This window comes from Calypte anna, chromosome 13 (genome assembly GCF_003957555.1).
Source record: "Calypte anna isolate BGI_N300 chromosome 13, bCalAnn1_v1.p, whole genome shotgun sequence".
Lineage (NCBI taxonomy): Eukaryota > Metazoa > Chordata > Aves > Apodiformes > Trochilidae > Calypte > Calypte anna.
Window position 1 is genome coordinate 15840526 of NC_044259.1, and position 16191 is coordinate 15856716.

Here is a 16191-nt window from a genome sequence, read left to right on the forward strand (position 1 = left end):
CCTCAGTGTCCCCTCCTGCAGGGGATGTTGCAGTGATGCTGGAACTGATGTCCAGGCTGGGGAAAGAAGGTGACAAAGTGTCATCTCCAAGTGGTTGTGAGGTTAGAGCTGGTTTGGTTGCACTTTCAGGGTCCACAGTGCAAAGCACTTCAGCTGCTTACTTCTGGTTGATGATCCTACTGTGCAGGTGAGGGGGGGAAAAACCTAAATCTATGGAGAACTTTTGTACTGTGAGTGTTTTTTTGTGAATGCTGTTCCCAGATGTTGGTGTTCAAATGCACCTCCAGCAGCAGGACTCAGGGTGGAGTCCCCTTGAGTAGCATTTCAAGACGTGCTCCTTATGCTCTTAGAAAATCACCTTTCAGTTATTCTGGGTTTTAAAAAGGGCCTTGAGCCACCCACAAGAGGAGCCTGAATGGCTGATCCAGGAGTAATCAACCCATGTGGAATTGGGGGATGGTGAATCCCACAGTTTTGGAGCCCACCACTAAACCCCATGGTCCCAGCAGCATCGTGTCACCTCTGCCCTTTCCTGCAGCCCCCTCTGTGTTCCCTCCTGCAGGGGATGTTGCAGTGATGCTGGAACTGATGTCCAGGCTGGGGAAAGAAGGTGACAAAGTGTCATCTCCAAGTGGTTGTGAGGTTAGAGCTGGTTTGGTTGCACCTTCAGGGTCTCACAGTGTAAAGCACTTCAGCTGCTTACTTCTGGTTGATGATCCTACTGTGCAGGTGAGGGGGGGAAAAACCTAAATCTATGGAGAACTTTTGTACTGTGAGTGTTTTTTTGTGAATGCTGTTCCCAGATGTTGGTGTTCAAATGCACCTCCAGCAGCAGGACTCAGGGTGGAGTCCCCTTGAGTAGCATTTCAAGACGTGCTCCTTATGCTCTTAGAAAATCACCTTTCAGTTATTCTGGGTTTTAAAAAGGGCCTTGAGCCACCCACAAGAGGAGCCTGAATGGCTGATCCAGGAGTAATCAACCCATGTGGAATTGGGGGATGGTGAATCCCACAGTTTTGGAGCCCACCACTAAACCCCATGGTCCCACCAGCATCGTGTCACCTCTGCCCTTTCCTGCAGCCCCCTCAGTGTCCCCTCCTGCAGGGGATGTTGCAGTGATGCTGGAACTGATGTCCAGGCTGGGGAAAGAAGGTGACAAAGTGTCATCTCCAAGTGGTTGTGAGGTTAGAGCTGGTTTGGTTGCACCTTCAGGGTCTCACAGTGTAAAGCACTTCAGCTGCTTACTTCTGGTTGATGATCCTACTGTGCAGGTGAGAGGAAAAAAAAAAAAATCTATGGAGAGCTCTCAAACAGGGAAGGCTGGGGTTATAAAGCTTGTCTGGAGCATGAAAAATTAATTTAGCTCCAGTCCTTCAGCTGAACTCTGTTCAATAGATTTTATGGTTTTATATATTGTGAAATTCAGCAGTGTGTGATGAAAATCTGCAATAAGAACTGAAAAGCTTTGGTTTCCCTCTAAAACTTACTTTTCACGTGCTGGCCTCCCTGGTGTGTCCTTCTCCCTGTTCTGGCAATGCTTTACCCCAAGGAGTCTACTTGGATCCCTCTGCCAGGTTGGCTCACCCACCTTTTTTGCAGATTTTTACCCAACTGTAGGACAAAAATCACTCCAAGAAAATGATGTTTTCTCCTTTAATGTATCCAAGAGCTCTTTTTAAATTTTTTCTTCCCATGTCTCTTGCTGAGTATTCTGGGACAATCCAGAAGATGTTCCCTGTCACACCTGCCAGGTCCTCAGTCACCTCCCTACATCAGTTTCCAAGCACTCCTAGAGGTGGAGTTTCTGTGTTTGGAGTGCTCAGTCCTTTTTTTCCAGGTGGGCTTCTGCAGTTTTGGTAAAGAAAACCCCAAACCATTTGAATTCTGTGCATTAGCATGGAATTCAGTAAAGTAGCCCAGCACTGATCAATAATAACTGGTACAAGGTGCTTTTAGGATGCTGCAGTTTTCTATTACTGTTAGACATGGGTTTTAATCCTTAACTAAACAGGGAACATTTAGGAGAATTTACTACTGGGAGACTGTATTCAGGCAAGGTACTGACTTTCAGAATTTCAATAAAGTATTAAATCCCTTTTAATCCATAAAAAATGAAAAAAGTTGATGAAGGGAGAGTAACTCAGACCTTTTCATTCCACTCCTGAGAAGTAATTTGCCCTCAAAACACCGCCGTAAATGAATACCTCAGTCATCAAGCCTCTCATTTTAAAACAAAATGAAATTAAAATAGTTAAAAGAGCGGAAAATCAGGTTGAAAAATGGTGGGGAAATGCGGTTTACAAGAAATAAAATAAAAAAAACCTTGGCTCAGAGGGTTTGAGTCATTGCAAGGAGGGATTCTCTGCATGAATAAACCCTAATAATTCCTAAATAATCGCTTTTAACGCTGGTGGTGGCCACCTCAGAACATGCTGGCATATGGAGTGTCAGCATGAAGCCCTGATTTAGGGTTTGATATTACATCCCAGTTTTCAAGCTGTTGGTTATAAACTCCAAGCAGCTTTCTCCAAGCAGACAGGTGGTGTCTGGAGCAGCTTGGCAGCAGGTGGGGTGCTCACCCCCTCTCTGCTTTTCCTGCTACTTCATTGCCTTTTTTCTCCCTTTTTTTTTTTTTTTTTTTTTTTTTTTCTTTTGCTGTTTTGCTGCTGGTTATTTCCAGCATCCTGTGTTCTGATGGAGGAGCCCAGTGGGGTCTTTGAGGCACCCTTGGTATTTTGCTCTTCTTGGGGCAGAGATTGACATTTTCTTGGATGCTAGGTTAGAGAGAGGGAGGAGAAGGCAGCACCATCTCCTTTTATGCCAGTGAAAAAGCTGCTAAAAGCTGCAGATGAGAGTTGGAAAACTGTAAATTTTGCTGCTCCAAATGTGTCCTATTGATTGTCTTAAGATGCAAGCACTTTTTCCTCCTCAAGTTAGAAAGCTTGCATCTTGAAGTCATAGAATCATAGAACTGGCTGGGTTGGAAGGGACCTCAGAGATCATCGAGTCCAACCCTTGATCCACTCCCCCCGTGGTTCCCAGCCCATGGCACTCAGTGCCACATCCAGGCTCTTTGGAAAGATCTCCAGACACGGAGAATCCACTACTTCCCTGGGCAGCCCATTCCAATGCCTGATCACCCTCTCCAGAAAGAAATTCTTTCTAATATCCAACCTAAACCTCCCCTGGCACAACTTGAGACCCTGCCCTCTTGTCTTGCTGAGAGTTGCCTGGGAAAAGAGCCCAACCCCCCCCTGGCTCCAACCTCCTTTCAGGGAGTTGCAGAGAGTGATGAGGTCTCCCCTGAGCCTCCTCTTCTCCAGCCTCAACACCCCCAGCTCCCTCAGCCCTTCCTCACAGGAATTCTGCTGGATCCCTTCACAGCCTCCTTGCTCTTCTCTGGACCTGCTCCAGGACCTCAATCTCCTTCCTGAGCTGAGGGGCCCAGAACTGGACACAGGACTCAAGCTGTGGCCTCCCCAGGGCTGAGCACAGGGGCAGAATCCCTTCCCTGGACCTGCTGGCCACGCTGTTCCTGAGCCAGCCCAGGATGCCATTGGCCTTCTTGGCCACCTGGGCACACTGCTGGCTCATGTTCAGCTTCCTGTCACCACCTTCTGTGTAATTTCTGGATGTGACAGTTGCAGAGGAGGATGGAAATAGCTGCCTTCTGAAGCTTTCCTTACCAGCTTTTGGAAACTTTCCCAAATTTCTGCCATCTACTGGGGACAGCCTTAAAAAGTACAAACTTGCCCTTACTCTGTGCAGAATTTCTAGGTGAGAAGTCATGTAGAGGTCTGCAAAGTCATGGCATGTAATAAACCATGTTCTGTGCAACTGCTTTGCTGAGAAGAAGAGCTTCCAGTTGGTCCAAACCCACATGTAGCTTGGGCAGAGTCCAGCTCATCATAGCCTGGATGTACATCCTGATGCTTTTCAGAAATAATTTATGGAAATCACTTCATCTGCTGGTAGAAGCATCCAAGATGATTGCAGAAGAGAAGAGAGAAGCAGCTGGCGTGAAGCATCGTTTCCACTTCATCCAAGAGTTCTGCTGGTGGAGCTCTCATCCCAAAAGAAATTGGGTGTGATTAGTGTGCCCTTGAGTCCTTTCTCATTAGTGCAAGAGGGAACTCATTTTTCTTGTGATCAGGGCACACAGAGATGAAGGGCATTGTGAGTAATTCTGCATAGATACCCCTGTGAACAGGGAGGTGCTCATGAATTAGGGTGAGTTTGCATCTCCAAGCCATGAGGAACCTCACTGAGGATGAAGTAGAGAAGCAGAAGCAGTGAGAAATAACTTCTGGGTAGAGAGGACAGCAGGTAACCAGCAGAATGCTTTGTGGGTTTTTAATTCCCCTTCTTTTAATCCAGATGCTGCAATTTATTTATTTTTTTCCCCCAGGGAAGCTTACTAATAGATCTGTGCTGACTCTTGAGCACCAGAAATCTAATCTGTGAGACAAAGAAGAGTTGAAAACTTCTCACCTGGAAGCAAAGCTCCTTGCCAAGCTCAACACAGCAAAATTTATCAGTGCTCAGCAAGCAACAAGATGTTCAGCTCCTTTTGAAGGCAGACAAGCAGGGCTCTGCTGAGCATTGGGGGAAGCACAGAGGGGGCAGCTGGAGCAGAGGATGGGGGAGAACCCAGAGCTTGTCTGAAGGGTGCTGGGAAAGGGGGGGTGATGGCTGTGGAGCTCAGGCATGAGGTGCTGGGGGTGTGAATCTGGTTTTGCTTGGACTCAGGGCTTCAAAATGCTGAAGGGGAGACTGCTGCTGCTTTGCTGCTTGCAGACCCACAGAAAATTAGGAGTTGGAAGGGACTTCTGGAGATGATCTTGTGCAACCCTCTGCTGGAGCAGGTTCACCTAGAGCTGGTTGCACAGGATGTTTTTTAAGTCTCTAGAGATGTGGCTTCTTGCATTATCTGTCTTCCTCAAGCTCAGTGTCATGGGAGATCCTGACTGCTGAAGGCATCTTGGCTGGCTGAGCCCAAGGGTCCCAGATCCCACCCAGAGGAGCAGAAGATGAGGATTCTCCCCTAGGCAGTGGCTGTGATGTTAGAGGTCAGAAGAGTAGAGAAGATGATGCCTTAATACTTCCTCAGGAGTCTTTTTTTTCTATGCCCATCATCTATTGCACACACCAACTGATTCCACCCAAAATTTTATATATAAAACCTTTGTAGGAGTTTCTGGTGCTGGTTCTGAGCACGTGTTTTAAAGGCACCATAGAGTAGTATGGGGGAGGGAAGTGAGGCAATAGGAATAAATGTATTTTTATGTACTGCAAGGATGTAGGTTTCTCATTGAGCTTGGGCTTTTGGGGCCTCACACAACTTTGGTTGGAGGCAAGATTTCCTTTTTTTGCGTTTGCATTTTATTATAGCAGGATTAAGCCTTAATTGTCAAGGCTTTCAACAACTGCACCACAATAAATAGAAGAAAAAGTGAATGTAAATATACCTTGGAGAATGAAATGCAAATATGTGTATTTGTGTAAAAGGGCTGCTCTTATCCTCTAGTCAAATTTGCATTTTTAAGTAACTGCTTTTAAATGCTGTCTGTAGAAATCCCTTAATATTAAATAGATAAATCTTTTCTTTTCAGACCTCTAGAAACACCCAAATCTGTTCTGAACAGAAGTAACTTTACAGGGTTGTGCACTCTATCTAAGACCTTGTCATTAGAATGGATTCTGCTTTAATTGCTCAGATCCCAGAGCTGAAAGCAGGTTTTCCTCATTCTGAAGAGGACTTACTGTAACCATGAAGTATTGCCCTGGGGGTTGTAGCCTAAGCTAAAACATTTTCCTGAGCATGTTCCTTGCTTGGGGTAGGACTGCAGCTGAGGCTGGTTTGCACCCTCAGTCAGCTACAGCTGGAAGAAAAGCAGCTGATGCCTCTGGAAATAATTCCATACAGACAGTGAGCTCAGACAGAACAGTAATAATTCCTCCTAGCTCTGTAAGCCTCACTCCAACAATGAGATTTTGCCTATTTATTATTTAGGCTTACCCTAAATCAGCTGTTGTTGAAACAGACTCATTTGGCAGGAGTAAGTTGTCCTGCAGGAGCTTGGCAGGGAGGAGATGGGTGATTTGGGAGCTCTTGGCTCTCAAATCCACCAATGGGGCATAGAATTTTAGGGTGTCAGCTTGGAAGGGACCTCAAGGATCATCTGGTCCAACCCTTCTGATATTCTTGTTTATATGAGATGTCCCAGCACCCTGTCGAGCTGAGACTTAAAACTGTCCAAAGTGAGGGAATCCACCACTTCCCCTAGGAGACCATCCCAATGTCTGACTGTCCTCTTGTTTTCAGGAGTCCTGGTAGGTGTTCCCAGATTTTTGGTTGCTGGGGGCTTGAGCTGCAAACCAAGCTCTGTCATCTGCTCTATGGTCAGCTTGGAGGCTGGGGTGAAGTACAGTATCTCTTAATGAGAGCTTGTCATTGGTGCTGATGTTGTTAGAAGGCATCATTCCTATTTCAATAGGTGTTGAAAAATAAATATACTCATTTATTTTAGGTATATAACAAAGAGAGGGAATCTGTACTGTGGCTAGAAATACTCCTGAGTGATGTATTTATGGCTCTTGCTACACTTTGACGGTTGTGGGTTGTTTTCTGCTGGGGAAAAAAACTGTGTTCTGTTGTTTTATGAAAAATTGGTGACATCTGGTGATCAGTTATAATGAGCCCTCTCAAGACTGCTGCCAAAAGGAAACCTTTCAGTAACAAGGACTTGTCTTGTGTTGCATTGAGGAGAGCGGCTGCAATTAGCATGGAATCCCTACTCACTGCTCTGCCCAGGGAAACCTTCCCACTCCGTGTCAGAGCAGATATTCTGGTTACAAAACAAAAGAAAAAAAAAAGGTTGTTCCCTGGCTCTTAGGTCTAATTGAATCAAGGCCTATCCAGATGAAAAGGGCAGCAGTGATGCTCAGGTCCCTGTGAGAGGGGCACAGGGAGCTCCGGTTAATGTCAGAGGGGATCGATACTGGTGGCATCTTCAGTTCCCAGCTCAAATACTTTCTGTTTGTGGGCAGTGTGTGCAGGCTGTTTGATTTCAGAGTTTTGTCACTTGCCTTTGAAGTGGAGTAACCCAAAAATGGAAGAATTAGGAAGCTGGCTTGGGCATCGATCAGGCTTCGATCAGGGCGGGAGGTGTGGTACCTGCTCCCTCCTTGAGAGAGTCAATAGAGGTGGGTTCAGTGTTTTGCCTTTGTTTGCAAAACAAATAAAGTTTCAAAAGGGTTATCCCTTCACTTCAAGTTACTTTAACCTTCTAAAATGGTTTGTGATAGCTTGAGAGTTGGGCTGCAATTTTTTTTTATTATTTGGGTGTGTTTTTATTTGGTGAAATTCATCTGTTTGTCAGAAGTCTGATAATATTTTCATGATGAAAACAGTAACCTTGCTCACACAAAGCTATCGTTTTAGTTGTAAAAAAAGAACTCTGAAGAGAATTACTATCCATGGGTTAATTAAAATACTTAATTGAAAATTCAGAGTATGTTCTGAATGACTCCTTGTCTCTGGCTGTGCTCTGCCTTAGAGCTGCCTTATGCATTTAAACAAACAAAAATTAGCATTTGGAAAAACACCCCTGAACTAAGTGCCACCCATTTTGCACAAAGCTGTTGTGAGCTATTAAAGGGATGTGAATGCTTCAGTTTGTTGACTGAGGGTGCTAAAGTTGCCTTAAAAGTAGAGGCATGGGATGCATCTTCCAAGAAACAGAATTCTGACTCAGATTTCCTGGCAGCATCCCGGGTGTTTCTGGTGGGGTGGAGATGGTTGCTTCATATGGAGCCTATCTGTGGCTCTTTTCAGGAGAAAAAACCCACTTTGGTTTTATTTTTAAGACAGAACTTTCAGGATTAAATGAATTGTGTGAGCCTGAAGCCTGCCTAGGGAATCCCTGGAGAAAGCACAGGCTCTCAGGAATAAAATAAGATCTGAAACAAAACTAATGGCCATGGAAACATTTCTTTTATTCCTTTAGTCAAGGTCTGCTCTTGCTATTCGGTTTTGTAGCCATTTTGAAAACAGCATCATTTTAATTGAAACCAGAGCCCTGCTTTTTTTTTTCCATCCCACCTGACTTTCTCTTTCCAATCCCATTAATAGGTAATCGAAGGAAGAGGCTCAGTGTTAGCCCTGGGCAACCTCCTTTTGTGTTCTGGTGCCACAAATAGATGAAGCTATTGATGGTATCTCTGGATTAAGTGAAAAGAAAAGCAGGAGCTGGCTCCTTGAAGACACATGGTAATAGTGCACATGCTGATATGGAAGCAATAAATTATCCTTGTGGGCTTCTCATCTCACTGCTTTGAAGCAATAGTCCCTTGGTAGCTCCTGCTGTGCTTTTAGATGGGACTTAGGTGACCTTGAGGTGGAGTTTTTCCATGGAGTGTTGTCCTCTGTGTCTTTTTAATCTGAATTTCCATGAAGAATTGGACACAGATGTAGTGTGCTCTCTGCTGGTTACTTGTTTTGAACTGTCTCACTGATTCCAACCAAATTTAACAGCAGAGGTGCAGAAACCCACAGGGGGAGTTTCATGACATTGGAGAACTTGCAGCAGTTGCCCATCAAGGCCAAGGCAAAAGCTGAACTTGGTGAGAGACACTGGAGAAAGGACACAGGAGGGAGGCATTATTATGTATAAAAATGCTTGGAAATTAGCTCAGGAACTCCCAGTGCTCTGGGAAAATGTCTGTGCAATGGCTCAGAAGGAGCCACTCTACTTTTGTGCCTGAGTTTGGCAGGAGGAGGCTGGGAAGGGCTGTGCTCATCTTGGAAGTCCCCAGGGAAGGGCAGAATTTGCACCATGATGTCCCCAGATGCAGTTTCTGCTGCACAACTTCTTGGCTGGGTTGGGTTTGGTTTTTTCAACCCTGCCAACAGCAAAGAGTGGTGGAGATTGAGGCAGGACAAGGTGGATGGAGACCAAGTCCAGGCACCTTCTGCTCTTGACCTCTGGGTGCTTTGCTGCTTGTTCCTTCTCAGCTTTGTGTAATTTCAGTCTGGATGTGATGAGCACTCCTTTGGATGTTTTTTCTCTTTTTTAAGACACAGAAGGACTGGATATTTTTTGTTGTTTTATCTCATTTCCCAAGGGATCAGTGCCAGACACCTCTGTCCCCTGCAGCACCCCATGGATGGATCCCCATTTGATTGTTAAGTTGAATTATTTCTGGCTTTATCTTTGAAAGTAAACCCAAGTTATCATCTTCTGAGTGTATTTGCAGACCAGAACCTTTGCCATACTTCTGCAGCATATGATGTAGCAAATCTTAATCAGAGGTCTGTACAGTTTCAATTTATGGTGTGTCTCAGTCCTTTAGCTTTTCCTATTAATTAAGATTTTTAGAGAATATTTTCAGCTTTCCTGTCCGTATTTTATTGCCCAGCTTCTAGGTAATTTTTTTTGTCCTCTTAAGACCTCAAACCTCCCTTCATCATCAGCCTATGACAAGGGCACATCTCCAAGTGCTGGGGAGGTGAAGCTCCTGGCCCAGGTGGGACCTTGGGGCAACAGGGAGGCAGCAGAAGGGCTGTGATGTTCTTGCAATGTGAAGTCAAATAGAAAGCTGCATTTGACCTCACTTCTTACCTGTCTTTTCTTTCCTGCTGTTGTTACCTAACTGTATGAGGAATATTTCTCCACATTTGTACTTAAAAAACTTGCTGTAGGTAGCAAGAGTGCTGTTTGGACACATGGTGCTGACCTTCTGTCACCCTGGGAACACGAATCATCATCCTTGAATAAGGCATGATTTTTAGCTGGGAAGGTAGAGCCATGGCTTTTACTATTTAATAGTTTTATTCCTTCTCCAATTAATTCTCTTTCCAAAAGAAGAGTTTGTGGCTGCTTCTGAAGAAATGGAAAGCTTAAAGTACCCTGGGAAAGGTGGTGAGTGGTTATTAATGTGGGCAAGTGCATACAGCCTCTCTCCTAGCTATGCAGTTTCCCTGTCACTTGGTTCTTTGGCTGTTATTAGTGGATTATGTTTGTTGATCAGCATTTATTACCCATCATATCAAGCCCTGCCAGGAGTCAAAGATTTGCTCCAAGTGCTGTAGCTGGTGTCTGTGCTTTTCAGGGCTGAAGAGTTTGGGTACTTTTCTGCAACTCTCACCAGCTGCCAATCTGGATTTGAATTTATTGCCCTTGTGATGTTTCTGATGCCACCAACACCTTGTAGATCATGGGGAAAGAGCCAAAGAGGAGAGAGAACCAGGGTGTGAAGAGGCTGCTCCCAAAATGTGGAGGGGGAGAGAGATGAAAGCACTTTTTAATTTATTCTGTAGAATGAATAGGCATTAGAAATAGCATTTCTCCTCAGCCCAGTTTTAATTCCTGTTTTTTCATGACACTGAGGATGTTGCTCTGTTTCCTCTGAAAATGGAGATGATATCTTTAATGAGGAATCATTGCCCAGGAGGGATGTATCATCTACTTGATTCATGGTTGAAAAGTGTTAGCCCTGGAGGAAGATTCCTTTCATCACATTTGGTGTATTTACTTAGGAAATGGAAATAGGGGGAAAAAAAAATAAATTGTATTTTTAGATTCTGTACATTTAACACTTTTTCTGGCCAGGAAAAAAAAGAGATGCCAGGTCCTCTGAGAAGTGCATGGAGCATTTTTCTCAGAGGTTGCCAAGGGGGTACTGGGCAGAGCTGGGTGTGACATGATCTGTGGGGGTTTCTTCCTCCTGTCGCTGCCAGGCAGGATCCTTTCTAAGCTTAGCAGCTTCTGGGGCCCTCCTGTTTACCCTCTAACAGGCTCTTTCTTTCTCTTTGCCTGCCAGGGAGCAGCCTGGAAGGCAGCATCTGATTTTCTCTAATGGCTGATTTGTTTGAGAGGTCAGAAAGGGCACCTGGAAATGTCTCTATACATCTCCTTATTCAGCGTCTGGATAAAAAGGGTTTTGAAATAATGGTGGAAGAACAGCAGACTTCCCTGAAGATGTTTTTAAATATATATATGTGGACTTGATCCTCCTCATCTTGCTTTGTTTCAGTAAAACCTTTCAGGCATCTAAAAAAGCATCTGCTTTAGTGGAAATGTGCCAACACCAGAGGTGGGAAGATGTTGGGACTGGTCAGGGGGATGCTCCAGCTTTGGATTGTGGCTGGTTGCAACAAGGGAAAGCTCCTGGGGAGAAAACAGGTGTTGAGGAAGATTGTTGGAAGTTTGTTACCCTGAAAAACTGGAACATTTAATTTCCAATGCTTCCTGATGAAGCAGGATCACAGTTATTTTGGTAAGAATCTATAGACAGTAGGCATGGTATGAGTAAGGCCATCTCTCATTATTCCTATCCAACATAATGTGCTTTTATTATCATTTCAAGGGACTGGTTTGTTTAGAAAACAAATAGGTGTCCAGATTGGCTCCAGATGTGATTCATTTAGTTTTGTGCCTTTCATGATGTTTTCAACAGGTGATGCAGGAGTGTGGGCTGAGACTGCTTTGTGTTTCCAGTCAAAGGAGAAAAACTCAGTGGAAAACAAGACAGGCATCTTCCCCAGTGGTTCACAAGCACCCCTAGTTACCTATTTTAATGAAAGGAAACTGAAATGCAAATAACCAACATCAAATGCAAGCAGTCCTTGTGCCAAGATGCTTTCCTTGCCAGGTGTTGTGGGCACTGAGGTTGTGGTGGCCTCACAGCTGGAAAGGTGACATGAGCACAGCAACAAGCTCAGGGGAGCTGGAAGGAGCTGGATCCCTGCTGGAGAACACCACGTATAAATTGCAAAGGGAAAGAAAATAATAAAGCAAGCAAGGACAGAACAGGTGCAGGGGATGTTCTGAAAGTGATGGCTTTGACTCCTTGGATGTTGTATTTTATTTTGCTCCGGGACATACTGATATTTCCTTGGCAGCCTGACATTGGGCATGAAGGGAGGAGAAGTTTCTAAACTTGGCAGCACAGTTCCATTCCTAGGATTGTAATTTAGAAGGTGTTTTTCTAAGGGCTTAAACTTTCACACGCAGGGGATGTTCACTGCAAAAGCAGATATATATGTGTGTATCTTTATATTTATATATATATATATGTCCAAAGCTTCACACCTATTAGGGACGCAGCAGGCAGCTAATAGAGTTTAGGCCACAATTTATGGTGATAAGGATGCCAGCTATGAATTTAGCCAGTAAGCAACTGCTCTGGGTCCTCCTATCTCACCCCCACTGAGAGTCTGGCCCCTGCTATTGCTGCTCTCTCTCCTTCTGTGTGCAATCAGGTGCATAAATGTCCATAAAGGTATTAAGATGATATGTGTGTCCTGCTGAGCTGGCTGGATTTTGGATAAAGTGATGCCACGGAGTTCAGGAGAGTTTAGATGAATGAATTCCTGAGTTTGCAGGTCCCAAAACTCCCCAAAGCCACTTCTGGCCTCGATGGACAGAAGGAATTGTGTGATTCCTTAGTCTGAATCTCAAGGTGTGTGTGAATGGCTTTAAATTAAAGCTCTGTTCAAACTCAGGAGTAGTAAAAAGAATATAACCCATACACATCAGCACCTTTTTCAGGTTCACTCCAGATGCAGCTGATTATTTCATTTTTAAAAGCTCAGTAGTCATCAAAACCTTCCAAGTGCAGTCTCACCAAGGTGTTTCTCACTGTGTTTTCCAGCCTATGTAATTTAGGAGGAGTTGGGAGGATTTGGAGTCCTTTCCTTCACTACAGACACCAGCAGTGGGACTTTTGGAGCAGTGATATTCATGGCTGTTGGTGAAATAGAAGAGTTTTGGGCAGCAGCTTGGGAAAAGTGCTACTAAAAGGTGGCCTCAACTCCCTTCCCTTTCCTCCCAAAAGGCTGGTGACACAGATTTGGGATCTTTTCAACTTCATAAATAGTGAATTAAAAAGCAGGGGTGCAGATAAGCAGTAGTGATGGTTTGAGGCTGAAGGACCAGCTGCATTAATGCTGTCTCTTGAAGGTGGTAACCAAATATGAAAAGGATGGCAGTGTTTGGAGGTTTGCCTTCATCATCCCATGGTTTATGTAGTCCTAAAATCTCTGCAAGGTTTGCAGTTGGGACAGTGGTGCCATCCTGGTGGATTGCTGGAGGATGTTTCGGTGGCATCCTTCCTTAGCACTGGTACTGATCTCTCAACCTTCTTATCTCCCAGGCCTCTGCAATTGGAGTTTTTCAGCATTTCACTCCTCCAAGGAAATACTGGAGCTGCAGTCTTGCCTTTTATGACTTTTAGGAGTCCCATCTGCAGCTCCTTCTGCCAGATGTTGTTTTAAATGGGCCATTATCACCCTCTTGAACTGTACTATTGGTGTTTTATCTCAGGTTCTTCTCTGGTCTTCATTGCATCCTCCCTCTCAGTGTAACAGCTTAAGTGAACACCAGGGAAGGGAAGTGCCCAGGAATATGGCATTAACCAGCTGTGTATTAAGGTTTTTCTTCTTCTTCACAAACATGTACTCCTGGAAAAATCATGCTCTTGTGGCCTAACCCTTTCTCAGCTAAAGCTTTTCTAAATGTCTTTTGAGTTATCATTAAAACAGGAAAAAATAAACTGATTTCAGAGTCTCTCTGGCTTATAACAATTTGTTGGGGTGTTTTTTTGTTTTTTGGGTTTTTTCAAAGTTCAGACTTACCTTTTTTAAAATATTTTTTAACTTGAAAGACCGTGGGGATTTTTCTACCTGGTGTGAAAATTCCAACTATTTTTGGAGGACTGAATGAATCAAAGGAACTCTTGTGGCATTTGAATACCTCTAAGAAAGCAGTGATGCCATAATATGCCACAAAAAAGATCTTGATGAAGCATTGCTGAGCAAAGCTTTCCATTAGCAGGATAAAGCTTTGTGTTGTGCTTGTCTTGGGTGAGGATGTGGTTTGTAAACCTTTAGGGTTGGTTTCTCCTGGAGGTTGAAATGCTCAAGGTTTGCTCGAGTGGCAACAGGAGTTTGGTGGAAGGGACTGAATGGACTGGAAGCCAAAGGCATTAAATAACAAATTTGAAGAAGCAAGGTATAAAAAATGACCTGAGGAGTAACCCAGTTAGCCAGAAAGCTGTCTCAGTTCTTTGTGTGTCCTAGGAAAGGATGATCAAAATTTAATGAGCATCATAAAAAATGTTGCTCTGCTGATGTTTGCAGTTCTGCCCAGGGCCTTGGTGCATTTGCTGTTGTTTTCTGTGTGGTTCCAGGAGGGATGAAGTGGAGGGCACAGTGATTTGCAAATGAACTCCTGTGTGGAAGTGCATTTCCATGATTTCTCTCTCTGAAATCCATCTCTGCATAGGCTGAATTGCTGCTGACCTTCTGCACCCTTGAACAGAGAGATTCAGATGGGAATCTTTCTAGATTTATTTTTTTTTTCTCTAAGCAGTGCAACAGGGCTGTGCTGTTGCTACAAATCTGCTCCTAAATACCATCATCACTTTTTGTGTATGGGTCACTCACAAGATCTCTGAAATATGAATGAGGCCAACAGGCTGTTGGCTGCTATCTTTGGGAGGACAGGATGCCACCTTTAGTTAGGTAGCAATGTAAGTTTTTCAGAGCTCCAGCTAAATTGATCTGACAGCCCTAGATATCTCTTCTGCTTGACAGACTGCAACTCAAAACATGTCTATTTGTAATAACAAATTCCAGCATGTGAAGCAGAAAATTTCAGAATATTAGTTCTGAAAGTTTTCGGATGTGTTTGGCTGCTATTATATTAAGAATAAACCTCCAGATGTTACTTTACTTGCTCAGATAAGCTTGAGCTGGGAGTTTAGTCCTGTTAATGTGAGTGGCTTCTGCTTATCAGAGTGCATCTGCCAACAGAGGGGATGGTTAATTTAGTTTTATTCTGGTGATATGGATGCAGACAGAGCTATCAAGTGATGGTCTGAGACTTGTGCTGGTTTTCTTGGAGAGGTCATGCCAGCCAAGGCAGAAGAAATTGCAGAACCTGTGTCTTACATGGGTGGGGAATTAAATAGAGAAAATTGCATTTTTTAAAAAATTATTATTTATTTACTATCTGCAAGGAAAAGGCACTAAAATAAATAAGCACAAATCTTGATCCCAGTCTTCTTTCCTGTGCTGCCAGTGAAGGGTCAGTCCTGGAAGCTGATGCTTTCACTGGGGTGGGCAGAATGGGAGCAATTCTCTGCAAATCCTCTGCAAAAAGGACAGGCCCTGGGAGAAAAATGTAACCACCCTTTAACTGCAGTGTTCATATCTGGTACCTTGATTTTGCTTTAAAAGTGAAGGGGTGAAGACATGGCAGGCAGCACGTTTTGGTGTTTTCATTTGCCTGGATTTGTTTTTTGGGCTAGTTGGAAGGTGGTCAGGGGCCACAGGAGTGTGATGGGAGGCTGGGATGTGCAAATCCTTTCCAAGTGGGGTGGCTGAATTCTTCATTAAAAACTGAAAGGTTGAATCTTCTTTTTACTTGTGGTTTCAGAGGGTTTCCCAGCAGCTTGTAGTGATGCCTCTTCGTTTGTACATCACGAAGCCACACGGGGTAGGGGAAAGCCCTGACATGACTGAAAGCCTGACCCTGCTGCTTATGGATGGCATTAAAATCCTTGCCTTGCCTTCTAGAGGGAGAAGTTTCACTCGAGCTCTGTTGCTCTTGGATTTTATGTGGTGTTAAAGACCAGGAAAGCAGCATTTGGTTTGCTCTCCTGTTAATGGAGTCTGTGTACACTTAGGGAGGGGTTTTACCAAGATGCTGAGATGGTTAGGAGGGTTTTTCACTGGGGAAAGAGGCAGGTCTGGCTGTCTTACAGGACCTGTCTGTTTTTCCTTATGTAAAACTTAATTTCATGACTTTTTCAGGGCACTCAGTCTCCAGCCCTTTGCTCTCACTCAGACACCAAGGCTCGAGGCGCTCAGTGATGCAAGGCTGGGGAGCTGCAGAAGGAAAAAAGAAGGAAAAATCATCCTTTGGGATCCCAGTGGCTGGGAATGCAAGGCACGAGCAGTGCTTCTTCCTTCTGAGCCCTCGACAAATAGACTTTATGTCAGTAAGACCGTGTTAAACCAGACTTACCATTGTCAGCCCCTGTCTCTGAGCAAAGAGGAGCCAAATCCGTGCAGCATTTTAACATCCTTCCCCACTGCAATGTTGAATTTTAATCTCCCAGCTGTAATAAACCTCAGAGCTTTATCCTCTTCAGCTCTTTCAAGTTTCATTTGTGTCCTTTGCT

At 44.2% G+C, this 16191-nt stretch overlaps 1 protein-coding gene across 2 annotated transcripts in view; it reads left to right on the top strand.

The window, feature by feature from the left end:
- The window catches only part of FSTL4 (follistatin like 4), a 182426-nt gene that overhangs the window by 63491 nt on the left and 102744 nt on the right, over positions 1–16191 (top strand). The window lies entirely within an intron of this gene.